The sequence below is a fragment of the Notolabrus celidotus genome, chromosome 7, assembly GCF_009762535.1.
Source record: "Notolabrus celidotus isolate fNotCel1 chromosome 7, fNotCel1.pri, whole genome shotgun sequence".
In the NCBI taxonomy this organism is placed as follows: domain Eukaryota; kingdom Metazoa; phylum Chordata; class Actinopteri; order Labriformes; family Labridae; genus Notolabrus; species Notolabrus celidotus.
In genome coordinates this window covers 25,087,019-25,105,811 of record NC_048278.1, presented here as the reverse complement: position 1 = coordinate 25,105,811, position 18,793 = coordinate 25,087,019, and the positions used below count along the sequence as shown (strand labels likewise).

The 18,793-nt window shown below is 40.8% G+C and overlaps 1 protein-coding gene across 2 annotated transcripts in view; it reads right to left on the bottom strand.

Annotated features, from left to right (window-relative positions):
* Positions 1-18,425, bottom strand: part of smad1 (SMAD family member 1) — a 28,287-nt gene extending 9,862 nt beyond the window's left edge. Inside the window, exons 1-2 of one of the 2 annotated variants that reach the window (XM_034688969.1) lie at positions 18,392-18,425; positions 16,231-16,390 (exon numbers count right to left, since the gene is read on the bottom strand). The gene's annotated coding sequence lies outside the window, so the exon portion shown is untranslated. Of the gene's footprint in view, positions 1-7,083; positions 7,966-16,230; positions 16,391-18,391 lie in introns of those variants that run through there. The other variant, XM_034688968.1, reaches the window with a different exon arrangement.
* Positions 18,426-18,793: the final 368 nt, after the last annotated feature.

Sequence of the window (18,793 nt, the reverse complement as noted above, 5' to 3'; positions counted from 1 at the left end):
CCAACAATCACTGGTTTTGGGCAGGAATCTGGCAATGTGCAGGACAATGAAAAGGAAGTGCATGCAGACCCCAGGATAAATGTGCCCATTCACTCGGGTCCCGCAGGAGCAATTCAGAAGCCAGGAGGTGCACACATTCAAGCGTTCAAAAGGGAAAACAAAACCGCATAGAGCTCTCTTGGTTCCACCTTGTTCTCAAGCTTTTTCTGAATGCAATTAGGGAGATTAAAACATAGTTATGGCTGAAGTTTGGCTTCGCATCAAAGTTCTGGTGTGAGGCCAGAATCAAATAAACAACTTGTCAGAACTCCACCAACTTCTCCGCCGCACTGACTCATGGGTAAGGATGCATCACTCTCTGACTGTAAAGCCTGCAGTATATTGGATTTCCTACGAGCAGGAACAAATACATCATTACGGCTGCTCTGCAGTTATTCTTGGCCCTTCAGATTATGGGATGAATAGTGATCTCTATCTTTGTCAGCTACTGCATACGTAGGCTGCATCATACTGACAAACAGGCAGCAGAGTCTGACGAGAACAGGTGCTGTTTACAACATGTGCATGTGTGTGTTTGTGTGTGAGTAGTGAGTGTGTTATGGGGGTCTGGTACGCTTACTACTGCCAACCACACTAAGAGGGGAAGCGGCAAAGTATATCTATACTTAGCATGGCCACCTGAATCACATGGCTGATCAAAAGTGACGCTTGACTACTACCATACGAGGGAGGGGAGATACAACTGGTGTGTGTGTGTTTGAAAAGACATCTCAACACTGATACCTCTTGTGCCTCAAGACTCAGCCATGGTATCACACCTTGCTAGCATCCTGGGAGAACAGCTATTCACTATCAAAGAGACAGGAAACAGGCTGTGTAGTTACATCGCCGTGTCTGTCATCAGCAGTGCAGCAGCAGAAACATCACTTCCCTTCGCTGACACCTGCAGGTTTTACCCCAGGTGCAGGGCGGGAGAGAACAGGACAGTTTCTTTTTAAAGAGGCCACCTGGTACAGATATCTCTCTTTTGTCTTCAATCAACGTTCACTTTGGTGGTGAAGCAGTCAAGAGCAGAGGAAGCTGGAAGCAAAGATTTCATGGATATATGGCCTCCGTAGCTCTTTTTGAGTCACTGACGTTGCCTATTCAGGAATGCTTTCTCAATCTTAATACTCAAGGTTTTTATATTATCAGGGCTGAGTATCTGTTTCAATGTTTTGATACTAAAGGTGATATAATACAGAAGCAATGCCTTATATTGATAAATACTTTTGACAGTATATTTTGTTTCTTTTAACAAGATATGTCAAAGTTTCCAAATATGAAATATGTCCTTGACACAACAGTCGATGAGACATTTGTCAGGACAGAAAAGATAGAACATATTCAAAATCAACTTCTCATTGAGAGAGGTGAACAATTACATCTTCTCAAGCTGCATAAAAAGGGAATTTTGAGGAGTAACCCATCCTGAAAACAGATGGATCAACTACTTGGTGATTCTTTAGCTCTCTTCATAGCCTCTTCATCAAAGGTGCCCCTGCAACATCTTGCTTTCAATATGAATGTCTCAGAGACATGATGGTTGGAGCAAGTTGTCTAACTGCTGTGCACCAATCAGACTTAGTAACAGAGGTCTTACAGGATCACTATAAGCTGGAGTAGCAGGCAGGGCTGTGTCTGTGTGAGTGTGTGAAGCTCCCGCTGAGTGTTTACCTCTTGTGCTTCCACAATGCTATGACACCATGCAAAATGACACACTGGGAAACCAATATTATGTTGTTGCTGGATCAATATGAAAGTACAAAGAGGTGATGAGAGCATGGTTACAGGGCTGTTGTAGAGTTGCAATGTGGAAAAGGCTTTTGTTGCTTTGCAGTACCGATTAAGTAAGGCATGGAGCAACCAGACGACCACCCATCCCTAATTTGACAGGTCCTAAGTCTTACTAGCCAATGTTATAGTTGCTATTATATAACTCTGTTTTTCCTAAATATTAATTGATATGTTGTTATGAAAATAAGGTATACGTTTCTGAAAAGCTTGTGCATTCATTGCATAAAGGCTATGTCTGGCTATGCAGAACTGACACACACAAAGCAAAAAGATGCTCTGGATGCTGAGTGCGGAGCAGAACACAATTTAAAGTTCAAAAAGCCAAAAGTGCAAAATCATCCTTGTGCCATGGTCACCAGCCAGACATTCAGAGAGTCTTTTTGATCCACTTCCAGCCAAAAAGCTGCTTTGATAGCCTCTTAGTTACAGTCAGCACTATCAGCACCAGCTCAGACTATCTGCACAAAGACAACCTTTAATCCATTTCAGATGGAAGATTCCAGAAAAGTCAGTCCTCCAACATCTGGAGCAGGCTTCCCAATCCTCTAATGTCATTCTGCTGCAGCTGGCGACCATATCTTTTGGATATTTGTGCCCTTGACAGTTAGAAATATGTGACTGCAAACCTAACCTCTTGCTCACTCAAAGGGTCTTATACAGCTGTGTATTGGTTCTCTGGACAATGCTGGTTTAGAGCAGTCTGTGTGGCAGTCAAAATATGAAGGCGCCATTGTGCTTCCCTGTTCCTAACGCTATGTATAGACTTGGATGTTTGTATGACATAAACAGACTTTTCTTCTCTGAAAGTTTTCCTATTAATAGGCTTTGTGTTCACATACATTTGCAGCTCATCTTTCAAAACAAAGTAAAAATATTCAATGATTTCTCTCTCTTTAGGGGTAAAAAATAAAGAGTTTATTTAGAAACATAAAGAATAAAGTGAGCAGATTTAACGAAAACATACTAGAGAAAGCATGTATCTGTATGTCCAACCACATTTTAGCATGACTCTTCCTTTCTGAATCCACAACTCAAGGAGCTAAAGGAAGATGTATTCCTTACATCAACCGTTTTCATGTAGCCATCAACCTTTAAGCCCCATCACTCTTGTCTCAGTCAATGAAGAGCCACACAGATGCCTGCAGTAGCCTTGGCCGCTGCTCTCCTCCCTATAAAAGCTGAAACACACACCATCATTTACACAACAGCTCCATAAAAACCACTCTGACATTCCCTACAGCCGAGACCCGCCGATGCTCTCTCGCTATTGTGTTAGCAGTAGCTTGTTATGACCATCAGTTAGCCCACCGGACACAAACTGAGGCTAATGGGAGCACAGAGTGGGATCATGCGACACTGACAGGCGGAGGCTTTGACCCACCTGGTGCGAGCTGTTAGCCACTACACTAGCCCCATGGATCATTTTGCACCACTCCAGTGTCTGTTAATCAATTTAGGCCTGGGCTGTGTAGGATGAGGAGGCAGTAATGATGCTCTCTGGACCCTCCCTGGGGACGGAGCATTATAAAGAAGCTACATTATTTATCAGCAGGGTCCTGGATGGGGCCTCCATTAGCCTCCGCTCAATGGAGTCACTGGCTATAAACAGAGGAGTGGAGGAAGAGTGAGAGGGAGTGATAGATATGGAGAGAGAGGGAGAATGATGCAGAGGGTGAGGGAGACAGTAAGAGTGAGGAGAAAGCCAGGGATGTGAGACAAAGTGAGTGTTTTTTGAGAGAGGTTGAAACACTCATATCTGGTCTCTGCACCACACACTCGCTTAAGTATATTTGAGGATCATCACTGATGAAGAGTGTCTCTTTTAAGATGAAATGTGTTTGCATTTTCTACCAAATCCGCATATCCATTCATTTTGCAAAGAAAGCAAAACTTCCCAAATGTTAAGCATCCAAACAGAGACGTCTTAGATATTCTTCTACATAAAATGGTGGAATTAAATGAAATTTTGTCCAAGAACTACTTCATCAAAGTCTATGCACAAGTCATACACAAATGTGGGTGTGGACATCAGTCATCATTTACTCATATACTCTGCTATGATTGAGATTATGAGTCAGTGCAGACTGATTGTCAATAGACTGTTGCAACACTTCTACTATAATCATTGAAACTGGCTACACCACAAAGCTAATATGAAGGACCAAGCAGCAACCTCCGGCCACGAGAATTGAGGCCAATGTGGGAGTGTTAAAAACTGCAATTTCTCGAATGTCCGCTTGAGGCTGGCTCTGGAAGTAACAGAAACCACATACACACCAATTCATATAAGCCGATCTTATCAGCAAAAATAAACATGTTTACAGCCTGGTACAAAAAACGAGTGTTGTCTGGAGAGCTCATTTCTTGATCGGCACACACTGTATGGGGGGTGAAGTTTTTCATAACGCTGCTATTTTGATGGTATTAAGATAGCAAGTTTTCCTAGCTCGACAGAAGTTAGGTTGAGTTCAGCATATCCAATATGGTTTCCGCCGACGATTGGTCTCAAAACAGGGCTTCAGAAACAGTCGGGTGGCGTCTACTTCTATTACTTATACAGACTATGGTAAGGAAATAGAAGCAAAGGCAACATATCTTTGGAAATATCTGCACCACACTGACAACTAAGTCCCTTTCACACATGACCTCCAGACAATTTCCAGACAATTTCAGGAACTACCTGTCACACGTGGTGATTTTATGTCTCAGACGTGCTTTTACAACCCAGAATATTTTGTTTGGTTTTTGAGAGAAGAGGCGCTCAGCTAGAGAGGAAGAAGGAGGAGAAGAAAGTTATAACAACATGTAGAAGAACATACCCAAATAGCAAACATAACACTTCCAACCAAGGTGAGCAGTATATGTCATAGAGCAGCAAAACTATGCTTATCATTAACAACGTTATCACACCGCCCACCTGCTGCATTCACACATCAGCCCAGACTTCACACTGATTTCTTACAAATAGGATAGCAGGGATACAGTCCCCTTAAAGTCAGATGAATTGATTAGAAGATTTGCATTGACACATGCACCTCTACAGGAAACTCAGGAAACTTGCAGAAGTGCAGAGCAGTGTGAATGGTCTTCTAATCACTGGTAAAATGCTGTCAAACTAACTTAATATCAGCATTTGTATCACACACTCAATCCACTTTTATCTCATAAAACAGTCGTGGAGCAAAGCCTGACATAACCACAGTCAGACATGCGGTGCTGCCTTCAGTGACCAGACATGGCATTGACCTGTGAGGCTCCTGTAACTGACTGGGGTCAGTCACAGACAGTTTACAGTTTTGACCTAGTAACAAGCACACTGACATACAAGCGAGTACTTCCAACATGACATGGAAAAACTAGAAAACAGCCTGTCAACAAACTTGTGGTTAGCATTGTTCTGACTGTGAAGGGCTGGACTGGGGATCAGATTGTTTTATGTCCCAGACAAACCAATCCACCCACTGACTGCAGACATAACTTGCAAACACATGGGGTTTCAAGCAGCTATCTCAACCATGCTTGGCACTCAGTGTTGGGTTAGTGTTGTGTTAGGGTGGACACCTCACCCCGACACATGGCAGGCTATGTTGTCCCGGCCATGCAGACACACGGGCTGGTTTTGACAACGTTCACTACTGTTGTGACTGACTATCTGGAGACAGGAATGCTACTAACCTATATTTACACCCTGTAGTTGAGTAGTGTGTTGCTGTAGCTTTTATCATAGCTTGGCATATTGATCGGAAAATAGATTGTGTCGTTTATCTGGAGAAATAGAGACAATCAAATGTTGGTCTCCTTTTGTAAGCGGGAAATAAAGCTGCTACATGTATCTAACCACCAATCTGCACTGACATGTATTCAAGAAAATTCACCCTGAAGCAAGACTAACCCTGCCTTGACCCAAAACCCATGTAATCGCTATTTGTTTCAATTTCAAACAGAATTTAAAGCTGCATACAGAGAGAATGCAGGACGATAAAACAATTGAAGGTAAATCACAGACAAGGACAAATTCCTGTCCTTTGGGTAATCTGATATGTCATCTTCAATAATGTCAGGAGATCCAGCCTGAGCTGATGTAGGTCTCTCTCTCACACTCACTCTCTTTCTCCCTTTCATTCTCTCTTTCACACAAATTCATAAACACATTGACAAATCTAAAAACCACACACATGGGACGCTTGTCCTCTGTGGAGCACAATACTGAGCTGGATTCAATCTCAGTGAGTCTGCACTCACAAAAAATACAGAAAATAATGAAAACTTTAAAATGGCTAGCTGCAAAGAGATGGCATGTAACTTTGTTGCAAGATAAGTGTAACATACTCTAAGCTGATTCCTTTACTTCATCATCCCCTGGTGAAGTGGCATCCAAATATGATCAATGAGGGCTGTGATACAACAAGATCACCTACAAGTCCCCATCCTGGAGTGCAAAGCCATAGGTTTTTCTCACTTTATACAGAGGAAAGCTGAAAGGATTAGTAGATTAGCTGATCACTAGAAACCTAATCATTCACAGTTTTGATAACAGTTGAAGATATCTTCATATCTTGATAAAATAAACATTGTGCTTCCAAAAAAGACAGATTTTACACCCATGTTTGTGTATTTGTACACTTCAGCTTTTTGGAGGCAATTCCTTGGATTTAAAGAACATTTCAAAGGCTTTCTTCTGACCTGTCTTACACCCTACAACACATATAAGACAAATACTGCAGCTTAGCAGACAAAATTGCCCCAAACCCATCAGGTTATGACTACAGTTTAGTCATTATGCACTAGTGAATAACTATTGTATAAAGTAGTATGCATTTAAATGTGCTAGTGCTTCTAATGCCAGATGAGACTTAAATGTCTAGTGTTTATAGCGTCCAAATGCAGCACTTTTGAAATATCCTTAAAAAACCTAATGAAATAGACAGCAAGTTTGTCAACATTACAAGATTTATTTTGCTCTATTAAAACGCTGATATTTTTCATATGAGGGTTAAATATTTAGTGCAAACCTCAATGAAAATGTTGCTTAATTCTTAATGCTTAATCAAAGTCAGATACTTAAATAAAGGGAAGCAAAAGAAAAAGTTTGTAGCTGCCAATTGATACATTCACTGTTTGGAGTTGATAGCCACTAGGGTCTACTTTTCCTCCAAACATTTGCATAAACACCGTAACAAGTGAAAATAAAACTAAAGAAACTTTTCATTTAGAAGAATGAAATAGAAACCAAAAGTTTAACAGTACCTTTTTTTCTTTCAAAGCTGCTGTTCCCTCTCTCTCTCTTCCTCTCTGTGTCTACTGCTGTGTGCGCTCTCTGCCCGTCTTGGGGTTGCTCGGCCTGGCGTCAGTGAGTCGCGGAGCCGCCTCACCCTCCGCTGAGCGCCAGTATCACGCCGCGGGATGCAGCCCCCGACAATAACAAGACCTACTTTTCACACATCTAACTTCTTCATTCACTGTGTGGAAATGGATTATGTAACTGTGAAACAAAGCGATTTTCTCAATAGAATGAAGGAGTTTCTTTTCAGGTCTCAGAGCTTTCCTTTTAAAGGCGGGTTGATGTTGTTTTTTTGACGCAGGACAGAGCAATTAAACTGTCTCTTCACTTCAGAGACTTGTGCAACATGCCTGCAAAACGTGGGATGTTTTTCCTCATTTTCTGCATGTATAAACAGTAATTGCACAATGAGGGTATCTGAGGACCAATTCTGATGCGATTTGTCTGCCCTCCCTGTTCTAGTGCCTCCCCTATAGAAATAATTGTAAACTTAATTTGGGGTTGTAAGTAACAAATCTGTATTATGGGTCTATCAGTCCTGAACCCAGGATATACTGCAAGGTTGGGCCACAATAGATCACTGCAGAAACAATAATTCTGTCAATCTTTTTTCGATAAAACAGCCACACTTTTTTAATCTTTGCATGTAATCTCACACAGAAGTTTTAAGTGACAGACAGGCAACTGTGTGGTTTATCTGTGAACTCCTGAACTGCACAGTGTTAAGCCTGCCTCTCAGTTGCCCCTTGCTTTGATTGTGATATGATAAGCACTATTTATGTTGTCAGGAGAACAAAAGTGTCCAAGAGCAGGGGTAAAGCACAGGAGCATGCTTACACATGCAACCACCTTAACTTCTCACCTGTGAAAATAAAGCACACACACACACACGGTCACACACACACACACACACGGTCACACACACACACACACACACACACACACACACACACACACACACACACACACACACACACACACACACACACACACACAACCAGTTCAACCTTTATTCCTCTGGTGATGGGTGTATAAGAGGCATGATAATTCAATGTCAAGAGTGAAACCAACAGTTCTTCAAACCATCTCATTAATATTGCATGATAATGCATGAAAATAGCCTTCGGGCAGGGAAACAGCAGCAGAGGACATGAAGTGTCATTTCCTCATAAGGGAGCTAAATCAGTATGCATGCATGTGCATCAGAGGTAAAATGACTCATATAGTCCTGCAAGAAGAACAAGAATCAACTGAGAATAACCTATGATTCATTTGGAAATTGTGAAATATCTTATCAGGTCAAAAGTAGAGTTGAAGAGGTGAATTCAAAGGAGATAGTAATCTCAGTGCATGAGGATAGTGTACAAACATGCAGATTTCACAAGTGACAAGAAAAGTTATCTTACATGTACAATAAAGTACTCACTGACTTATAAAACAGACATTTTTATGAAAGTTATAACGGTAAACTGTGCTAACCAGCCCAGGGAGATTCAAATAAGAAACATGGCATCAAACAATGTAAATCATTTTGTAAAGCTCCATCAGTGCACATCAAAATAAAGCAGTCTTTCAACCCTCAGCGACTTAATAAACCAAGTTTAAGGTTGCATCTGTGAGAGGGACTAGATTGTCTCCAAGGCAGGCGGAGGGAAACGTTCAGAGTGGAGGAGGCTCCTGGCGTAGGTGACGTCACGGCGCTGGCGACAGAATGTCTGAGTGAGGCGGGAGCGAGCTGCACGTGAATAAATCTGGGAAAACAGTGCGGGGGGGTTGGGGGGCTGAGCGAGGGAGGGGTGGGCATGATGATGATGATGATGGTAGCGATGATTATGAGTGAGTAGGAATAGAAAGACGGCTCTACACACTCTTCAGTTGAAGGTTTCCCTCTATTACGCACACCAGACTCACACACGCGCACACACGCACTGGGTAACTGCATTAGACCAAGGGAGAGGCGACTGAGTTTAAACAGACGCTATCAGGTTTGATGGTATTGTATTTCATTATAACAGGGCAATACATACAGCAATAATATCGCAAAGACATATTTTTACTATGATATTTATACAGTGCCCATCTTTGTTTTAACACCAGTTTTACTCCAATATTTACTTAATGTGAGACTTTTACATCATGCATATGCCAAGTATGGTGGCCCTGAGGTGCAAATCACAACGGCAAATCAGAAAACACAACGGCAAATCCGAAAACACAAAGGCAAATCAGAAAACACAAAGGCAAATCAGAAAACACTACAGCAATTCAGAAAACACATGTCATGTCCCCCGAGGGTACCTACTTCTTCCAGTTTGTTTAATGTTGTCGTGTTGTGATTTGCACTTCAGGGCCACCGTAGCCAAGTGGTCTGACAGCTAAAATTGCCATATTTATCCTTCAGGCTATTTTAGTCTACATATAAATTTTACTCATCAACTCATAAAAACGTGCTTCTTAATTTGTTTTGCTATCTGACATAAAGTTGACTAAAATGATCTCTATCTCGAAAGTTGCAAGGTAAAGTCAAAGTTGCAACACCAGTTAAATGGGGGGGGGGGGGGCATTGCCACTGATTTCAATCTGGTGTTGGGGTATTTAAAAAAAAAATGTGCCTCTTTACTTGTCAACGATCTAAATTCTTGTTTTAACATTTTTCTCGAACTGATTTTCCAGAACTGAGAACTACAAGGGCAGTTATCACCAAAATGAATTAGATCCAACCCTCGGTCTTAAAGGTACAGTGTGTAGAAACAGGAATATTTAGCAATATCTGGCGGTCCGATTCTATTCTGGATTGAAACGCTCCATTACTCACCCCTCCTGCAGGGGAAATTCCAGAGGTGATGGTGGCCTTGAAGGACAAGAATCTCCTGAGTGCATGCTAAAGGCTGATTTATACTTCTGCGTCGAATCGACGGCGTAGCCTACGCCGTAGGTCCGCGTAGCTCCCGTACCTACGCAGAGGCCTACGCACGTAGCTGACGTGCACCTCCTCCAAAATGTAACTACGCGTAGAGCCGACGCGGACCGCAAGCTCTGTGATTGGTCCGCTCGACGGCTTGGTCTTTCCCGCATTCACAGCACTTCCGGGATCCCGGACATCGGCCACACATCGGCCGTGTATTTCAACTCCTCCTCTCTATTCTTCATGTAATCATGTCTGTATGATAAACAGCAACATGTATCAGCTGTAGATTAACTTAACACGCTCTGAATCGATGTGGAAAAGTAAACAGAGATCGTAGCAGGACCGGAAGCAGGCGACCGGCTATCAGAGAGACCACACTGCCCTCAAGCGTTTCGGAGGAGAATTGCTGCGCGACACGGACACATCGACGCAGAAGTATGTGGGGCTCATGTCCGCGTCAGCCCCTGCTGCGTAGGGGCGACTCAGAAGTATAAATCAGCCTTAAGTATGATCCTCCTTTAGTCAAGTTTTTCCATCAAAAACAGCTATCAGTTCTAACTGTACGAAAATCCCTCTTCTTCCACTCTCTCCATCCCCCAGACACTGCATTTACGGTGGCCACTTACCAAATACAAAAAATCATATCTTACTAGTTTGTTCTTTCTGGGCTATGGTAGAAACATGGCGGTGCAAGATGGCAGACTCCGTGAATGGGACTACGCTCCTTAGATATATAACGGTTAATTCTAAATAAAGAAAAACAAAAAAAATGATATTCAAGTAATTATACAATTATTTAAATATACTTATCAATATTAAATTCAATTTTTACCACATCTGTTCTGCTAAAAAAAATTTGTTTGTATGTAAAACTGTTATTTCATGTCCTCGTTGGCCTGTACATTGACTCTAATAGATACTAAGATCAGCCTTTAAAGCATCCTTTGGGAACCTTTTCAAGATGCACAAATACAGTCTTGACAGATATTTATATATATATATATTTTTTTTAAGTTATATTTTTGGGCTTTTAAACCTTCATTGATAGATGAGAGGACAGTGGATAGTGTAGGAAACCAGGAGAGAGTGGGGGAATGACATGCAGGAAAGGGGCCCCAGGCTGGAATCGAACTCGGGCCACCCGCTACATGGGCGCGCAACTTAACCATTAGTCTAAGTCCACGCCCCTTGACAGATATTTTGAATATCTGTCAGCAAATTGAATTACTTGGGTAAAGGATGTCACCCATACTCTCTTCATTCAGCATATGGCACCTGCTATGCAAGAGTTATCGTTTTGTAAGTGGCTCACATGAAACAAATCATAGTTACCTCACTCAAATCTGCTTATGCAGAAATGGGGAGTAAGAGTATCTGAGCACAAAACATTAAAATCAATTCCCCTTGCTTATGCACTTCCTTAATGTACCTTAAATAACTACAGTGGCAAATAAACTATTGAACCTATTATGAAGTAAGACAATCCTTCTTGTCTCTGTCAGGGCTATGGCAATTTACTCTGTAAGGGCCTGTGTCCACTGACGCCATTTTTTTTGCACTTGCAGTGCCTAGTTGACTCAAAACCAATGCAGTTCAGCACTCAGACTTACAGTTTTTTTGGGTAAAAACTGTAAGTCTGTTTTTGTTTGATTGAAACATCCTGAAACATCATCCATAAGGCAGCAGTTCAAACATTGAGTGTCTGGGCTGGAATAACAAGAGGCTTCTGCACCAAATGATAAACATTTATGGATCATGCAAATTGAGTCCCTGTTGTTAACCAAACTACTGATGGAGAGGAGGAAAGGCCAAGAGAGGGTCAGCTCCATCCCATCATTTCTACTCTCATGCTTACTTATAGTATATTTTACGGTAGCTAAATGAAATACAGTTAGCACCCTGGGAATGAGACTTTGACCTGTCTGAAATGAAGAAAATGGATGGGTATCAGGCTGTAGTACAGTCCAGCTGTAACTGGGAGTTAGAAGCTCTGCCAGTTTCATATACAGTGTTGCATTGGATCAGCTAGACTGTCAATGTGGCCATGTTCAAAAGCTTGTATAGTAGTCAGTGGTCTCTACAGTAAAGTTCGAATGAAAAAAAAATAGCACATTTGGGTGATTCACAAGGACAAATCTGGGAATTGTATGGATTATTATTATAAGACAATCCAAATTCAGACCCTAGATGTTTCCTTCACACCTGTAGTGTGTTTCAAATGATCTGGATTAAAAAAAGAAAAAAAACACGGTTGCCTTTTCTTTCTTGTGTGGTTTGTGGTCATTTTTGTGCCGTACTTTGAATAGACCTGCAAACAGCAAGTCAAACATAACTGAACATGCATCCTCACTTCAGTGCTAATGGTGCAGGGGGGCATTCACTGAAACTGTCCAAAGAATATGACACCTGTAAGTGTCTAATATTTAATTTTCTTGTGTCTTTTTGTCAAGCAACACAAACTGACCACTACTGGACTGCAAAAATAATAATCATTCTTAATCCTTGTTGCAGAAGAAACAAACAAAACAATCGGTCTCAGAGCCTTTTGAGTTTACCCAAGGGTCAAGGCTATACTGGGTCATAGTGTAATCAGCCAAAACCAGATTTTAATAGATAAAATAAAGCTATCAAGAATGTTTATAGCGACAGATTTATGCACCACTAATCAGCTACAAATGTCCCGACATTAGCCTTAATATTGTTCTCCTGATGCTGATTTTTCTCTTTAAAATCAGACATTTGCATACAGTGCTATAACATCTGATTTATATCTACTTTTTAACTTAAGAGGGAGGAAAAGTCAGATTGTTCACATAAGAGAAGATCTACGGATTTTGAAATAGTCAAAAACTCTTCTGCTCCTTAAACTGAAAACAGAACAGGACCTATGAGGCCAACATGTTGCCTGTAAAACGTGCGGACAGGACATTAACATTTGAAGCACTTTGTAGTAGGCTCTATTAGGTCAGGGTTCATGAAGAGCCATTTAGAAACTTTGGAGCACTGCCTGTCTCTAACCAGACGGAGGAAGAGTGGACTCACGGGTTGGGATTGATTACAACATTAACTCCACAGACTTCCATGAATTAGCTCGGGTTGAAATGCTTAACGATGACTGACACACATGTTTGGATGACACTCCTCCACACATGCAATTCATTTCACCGTACGAGGGCTCTTGGCAGGTCTCCATCTCTTTTTTTTATTTTTATTTTGCAGCAATGCAAGGCATGGCAGCAGTGCATCAGGGCAGCTCACATTTCAAACGGGTGGTTCATTTGGCGCGGCTTTTTGCAAGTCCTTCTAGAAATAATGTCTGGGGTGGTAATATTTGAATGCTGTCTCCAGGGGATCTCAGTTTTCCGACTCTCCCGGCGTCGCATGGAGACAGAGGATGCACCAATCAGATTCTGACACAACTAAACGTCCTTATTACACGTCTCATTGCTGTTTTATGATCAAGATATTTGTGTTTACATTCTTTCAGGTTCACTGATAGAGTGGAACAGGGTGACATACACCTAACACGTTTTGTTTCATGTCTTTCAAACTAACCTGACTGATTGTTCTTGCAGGTTTTTTCAGAGGTTTGATGACTGCTCTCTTGACTAGACAATGTCCTATTTCCAATCTAAACCCACTGTGTAAAATGACACCCCCTTGAGACTCTGTCTGCCCCCCACAACAACCCCCCTTATATATGCGAGCACATACAATTCTGTCCCCCTCAATAGAGAGATTCCCTGGGATCAGTACGGAGGGTGGTCTGCACTTATTTTATGGAGTAGAAGTGTTTGAATCTTGGGGAGGGGGACCCGACTAAAAGCAGCTGTCACAGTCACTTGTTAGATGGGATGGTTAACTCTACATGGCACAGCTGTCAGTCAAAGCAGTCATGGCACATTTCACACCAAGGGGGTGGTGGTGACACGAAGAACTTTGACCAACTGCTGACTTTTGTTCAGGGTGGACACATGGCCATGCACCTGTATCTCCACCAGCTGTCCCTCACTCTACAGGTGCACTCTCAGAAATGTGTCTACATAGAGGACATGTCCCTTTGTACTTATTTCACATTTTGAGTGTACCTGTGTGAGTTTTCTATCATTCTACACAGACATCTAAATCAGGTGAACTTTGAGACTCTGGCAGAGTGATTTGCCCCTGAGCAATCCAGAGACTTGTAAAGGATTGGCGTCCAGTCTCGGGCATTTCCCCTTTCATTAATTAATTTATGTTTGACATGCTACACCTTTGAAGATCCCTTTGAGAAAGGGCTTGCTGGTACTTGTTAGTGAGTTGTAACATATTTAAAAAACGTATTTGTCAGTGAAGAGGGATAAAATAGACTTTAAGACTAATTATGCTCGGTCAAATTTGTCTTTTCTTAACATGAGATTGATATCAAATTCCTCATCTGACAATCAGGAACTGCACACAAGTACTAGTTCCGACATTAGCCTTAATATTGTTCTCCTGATGCTGATTTTTCTCTTTAAAATCAGACATTTGCATACAGTGCTATAACATCTGATTTATATCTACTTTTTAACTTAAGAGGGAGGAAAAGTCAGATTGTTCACATAAGAGAAGATCTACGGATTTTGAAATAGTCAAAAACTCTTCTGCTCCTTAAACTGAAAACAGAACAGGACCTATGAGGCCAACATGGGCTTGCTGGTACTTGTTAGTGAGTTGTAACATATTTAAAAACCGTATTTGTCAGTGAAGAGGGATAAAATAGACTTTAAGACTAATTATGCTCGGTCAAATTTGTCTTTTCTTAACATGAGATTGATATCAAATTCCTCATCTGACAATCAGGAACTGCACACAAGTACTAGTTCCTTAAAGTACTGCTGCAAAACATCATATGGGGCAGATAGAAAGGAACCACATATCAACAAACTAACATATAATGATGCCTAAGGTTTACCAGCATGAAACAATTTAAAGTTCTGAGATAAAGATTGAACAATAGTTTACATGATCTACCTTCTCCTGGTGTTGTTAATGAAAAAATCATAGTCAAAAGCCACCTACATACAGTAGTTTTGTTCAAAATAATAATAAATCACATTAAATTTGCAATTAATTCACAAAATATATTAAAAACTTTTTTACACATGCAAGGGTTTTCCAGTGCTAAAAATAGATATATCCCTTTTAATTCAATTTTAAGATAACAAAATGATGTTTCACTTACAATTATTTGGAATAATAATTAAATTTTTATATCATGTTTCACAGTTGACTGGACCATAGGCTGTGGAAGGATGGCACAACAGAACCCCTTGAGTAAAGCTGAAACATTTAGAGCCCCCCCTGCTGACCGGCTGCAGTATAGGTCATGGTCCCTGCCTGCCCCATAATAACAGAAGGGGCATGGGTCATCTTACAAAAATTAGAAAACACGTCAAATACATTTTGTTAAAACAATCTTTCTGTCATTAAGTTAGTTTTATTAGTATATATTAGTTATTTGGTGCAAAAAACAGAGGGGGATGTGGCCTCATTATTGACAGCTCTGATAATAAAAATGTTTTGCTCCTGCAGCGCGCTTTGCCAGATTAGGAGGGTACAGGAGAGAGAAAATGCAACAAACACAATCATAATAGTTCACAAAAATTGGTTCTGCTGTAGATCACTCAAGTGAGATATATCTGGTGCTTTATCGATAAGATGAATGTGTGCTTTGGTTATCAGGAGGAGTGTGGTGTCAATTACGAGTTTGCTCCTGTCTCCAAAATATTTCACCAACGCAATATGTCAGCACCTGCTTTTTGGCTAATTTTTTTGCACAGTGAGAGGAGATGGAGGCACGTCATCCATATTTATAAGCAGTCAATGTTCTAGACACCTGTGATTGAACATTTATGGAGTTGGCTGACATTTGAAGTTTTCTGGATCCCACTTCAAGTACACATGTGAACACTTAATTCCACCGGATCTTAAGACAAAGGTATTTATATGTTGAATGCAACAAGATTTAAGAGTCTTGTAAATTTCTTCATCTATTTAAGAGTATGAATATTAAACGTTGGTACTAAGACCTTTACATTTTCCTTGTTTCTCACTTATTTCAAAACATCAAATCAGAGCCACAGTAGACAAGGACTGATTACTAATATTTTCCCCTAAAACACACATGAAACCTCTCTCCAGTTAAAAGTCTTGCGTCAGATCAAACCTGCATCCTGCTCACCCGATCATCAAGCAGATGTTCCCTCTGTGCAACCAGGCTGAGGTCATACCATATGAGAGAAGGGGGAGGGAGGGGTCTGTACATCTGGAGCTGGCTGGGGCATTGTAAGTGATAGCCATCATGACATCACCTCTTCCTGGTTTGGCCTCCAAAGACAGATCTGAAGGGCAAAAATAGACCGCTCGTCAAACAAAGCTGATGACTGATTGTTTGCTGTAAAAATGATTACGTTAGTGGATGAACCATTAGGATATATGAGGTCAGGTGTCACAGAGTAAAGGCAGCAGCTGTCAATGCACAATGAGATTCTGTAACTCTGTTACACTTATTAATGCCAGGACTCTAAATATTTACATCAGGTGTGACACAGAAAGTCTTATTCATAGGATCTATACATGGGGCTGAAGTGCTGTAGAAAATGTGTGGACAAAGACTTAAAACAATTATAATTTGAGAACCATTTGACGTTACTGGATTATGTAACCTTTGAATTATTTGAGCAGTATGTAATTTTAACCTAAAATGCATATTCTTGACCGGCTATGAAATGGCCTTACCACTGATGCATCTACATAAATAAGTAATCTCCCTATTTTTAATCTCACTTACCGTTGTCACAATGATGTATTTCAATTCAATGATGCACTACATGCAAATACAGGGACTTTCATTTAAGAGCTCCCTGGCAAAGGTTTTTGCTGAATGGCTTTAGGAAAAAGGATAAATGATTAAAACAAATGTCTTTCTTTTACTTCCCTCCAAAAATGATGCATAAGAATAAAAAAGAAAATTATTCTCTTTGTTAAACTGCAAATAAACAAACAATAGTTCAGGCTGCTTGTCCATCAATTTGGTCTGGTTCAGGGAAACCATGAGCCATAATCCTATGCACACTGTGTGCACATTTAATTAATTTTCTTCTACTTTTTCTTTCTGGAAAATGAAACTGACAACATCGAAACCTTCTTTGGATTCTCTTATCAAATAATGCTGTTGAGTTCTTTAGCTTTGACCACTTACTAGGATAATAATGCTAACTCATTTTAGGCTGATGGGCAAGGGTGATAAAGCAGGCGAGATGATAAACATTTCTAGTTTTTGGTTGTGATATTATATGTGTTGGATTTAGCATACTTTGTGCATTAGGGACAAATAAGAAGACTGAAAATAAGCAAAAGAGTATTAATCAATATTGTGGATGGGGTTTGGAAAGGGATGTTCTTTTACAATTTGAACTCAAACTAACCGACTGTTTCTTTAACACAGCTTAACACAGGGACACAGACTCTGCAATGTCAATTTGTTTTTTATACAGTGGTTAACATTAATAGAGCTAGCAACACCAGCTTTTGTCTTCCTTGCAGATTTCAGTCCACCTGCTTCTACTGGTTACATGTTGCTCCAGTTGAGCGGTTATATGCCAGTTTGACCGTATACAGCTTACATTTTTCAATTTCAAGACCAGAAACTGCAAAAACAGGCAGCACTAAGAGATGCCATCATTCATCTGTGTTTGTTTACATCAGGATAATAAAGCATTATAGCATTATGGTAGTAGCCATTATCCCGAGCCACATTAAATGACTAGTAATTTTGGTGCCAACTTCTGAGGGTGACAACATTTCCATGGTTGGTTGAAGAAGTGTGGAGAGACAGAGGCATTACGCATTATTGAAGATTTCCACCATCATTCCAGGAGTAATCCAAATTCTATAAATCGCATCTACTTTCACAAATCACAGTTCACCCTTGGTAGTCACTCCTCAACACCACCTCCCCTAGTGAAAGGCAAATATGGCCGCCCGGAAGTCTTTATTGTATACCTGCTGGCTACACCTGTAACCCCAAAAAAGTTTGTTGCGGGTTGAGGGGGCCATGTGGTAGCCTACATGTTTATTTCCTGATCATTAAAAATGATTAAAAGAATATCTGTGAGGAGTGAAGAACATCCATAAGGATACTGCAAGAGGTTGATGCAATTGGTGGACACCTGAATTAACTCCAAACAGGTAGAAATACAATTTTATTTTGTTTTCTTGTCTGGCTTTTTAATTGTTTCTTGTGGCAAATATATCTGGCTGTTAGCTGGCTGTTGTTTTTCAGGCCTGTTGGCTGGTCTCTTAATTATATGTGCTTATTTGGATTTTTATGGTAAGCTTACCTCAACCAGCGCCGTAGTAGAATGGGAACGCTGGTAACGAGCAGTCCGTTTCAATTCACAGGCAAAAACAGTAGGGGAGTCAGTGCATTTCCTAAAACAGATCTTTTTATTCTCTCACAGTTTGTGGTTTCTGCAGCTACTCAGTAACAACAACTATCGTCGCATCACTCACCAGGCCACTTTCTTAAAGGGACAGGTTTAGTTCGGTGTGTTGTTGTATTCAGGTATGGTATTTTTTTAGAATTGTTGTGTGCTTTGTGAATTGTCGTTGTGATTTGTCCTTAGGGGAGAGTGGGGTGATTTGTGCCAGGAGGAAGTAGTGCCACCAAGGGCGTCACCAGGAATTCTGGGCCCCCTGAAAAGGTATGTCAGTGGTCCCCATCACCACAGCCAACCCTACAA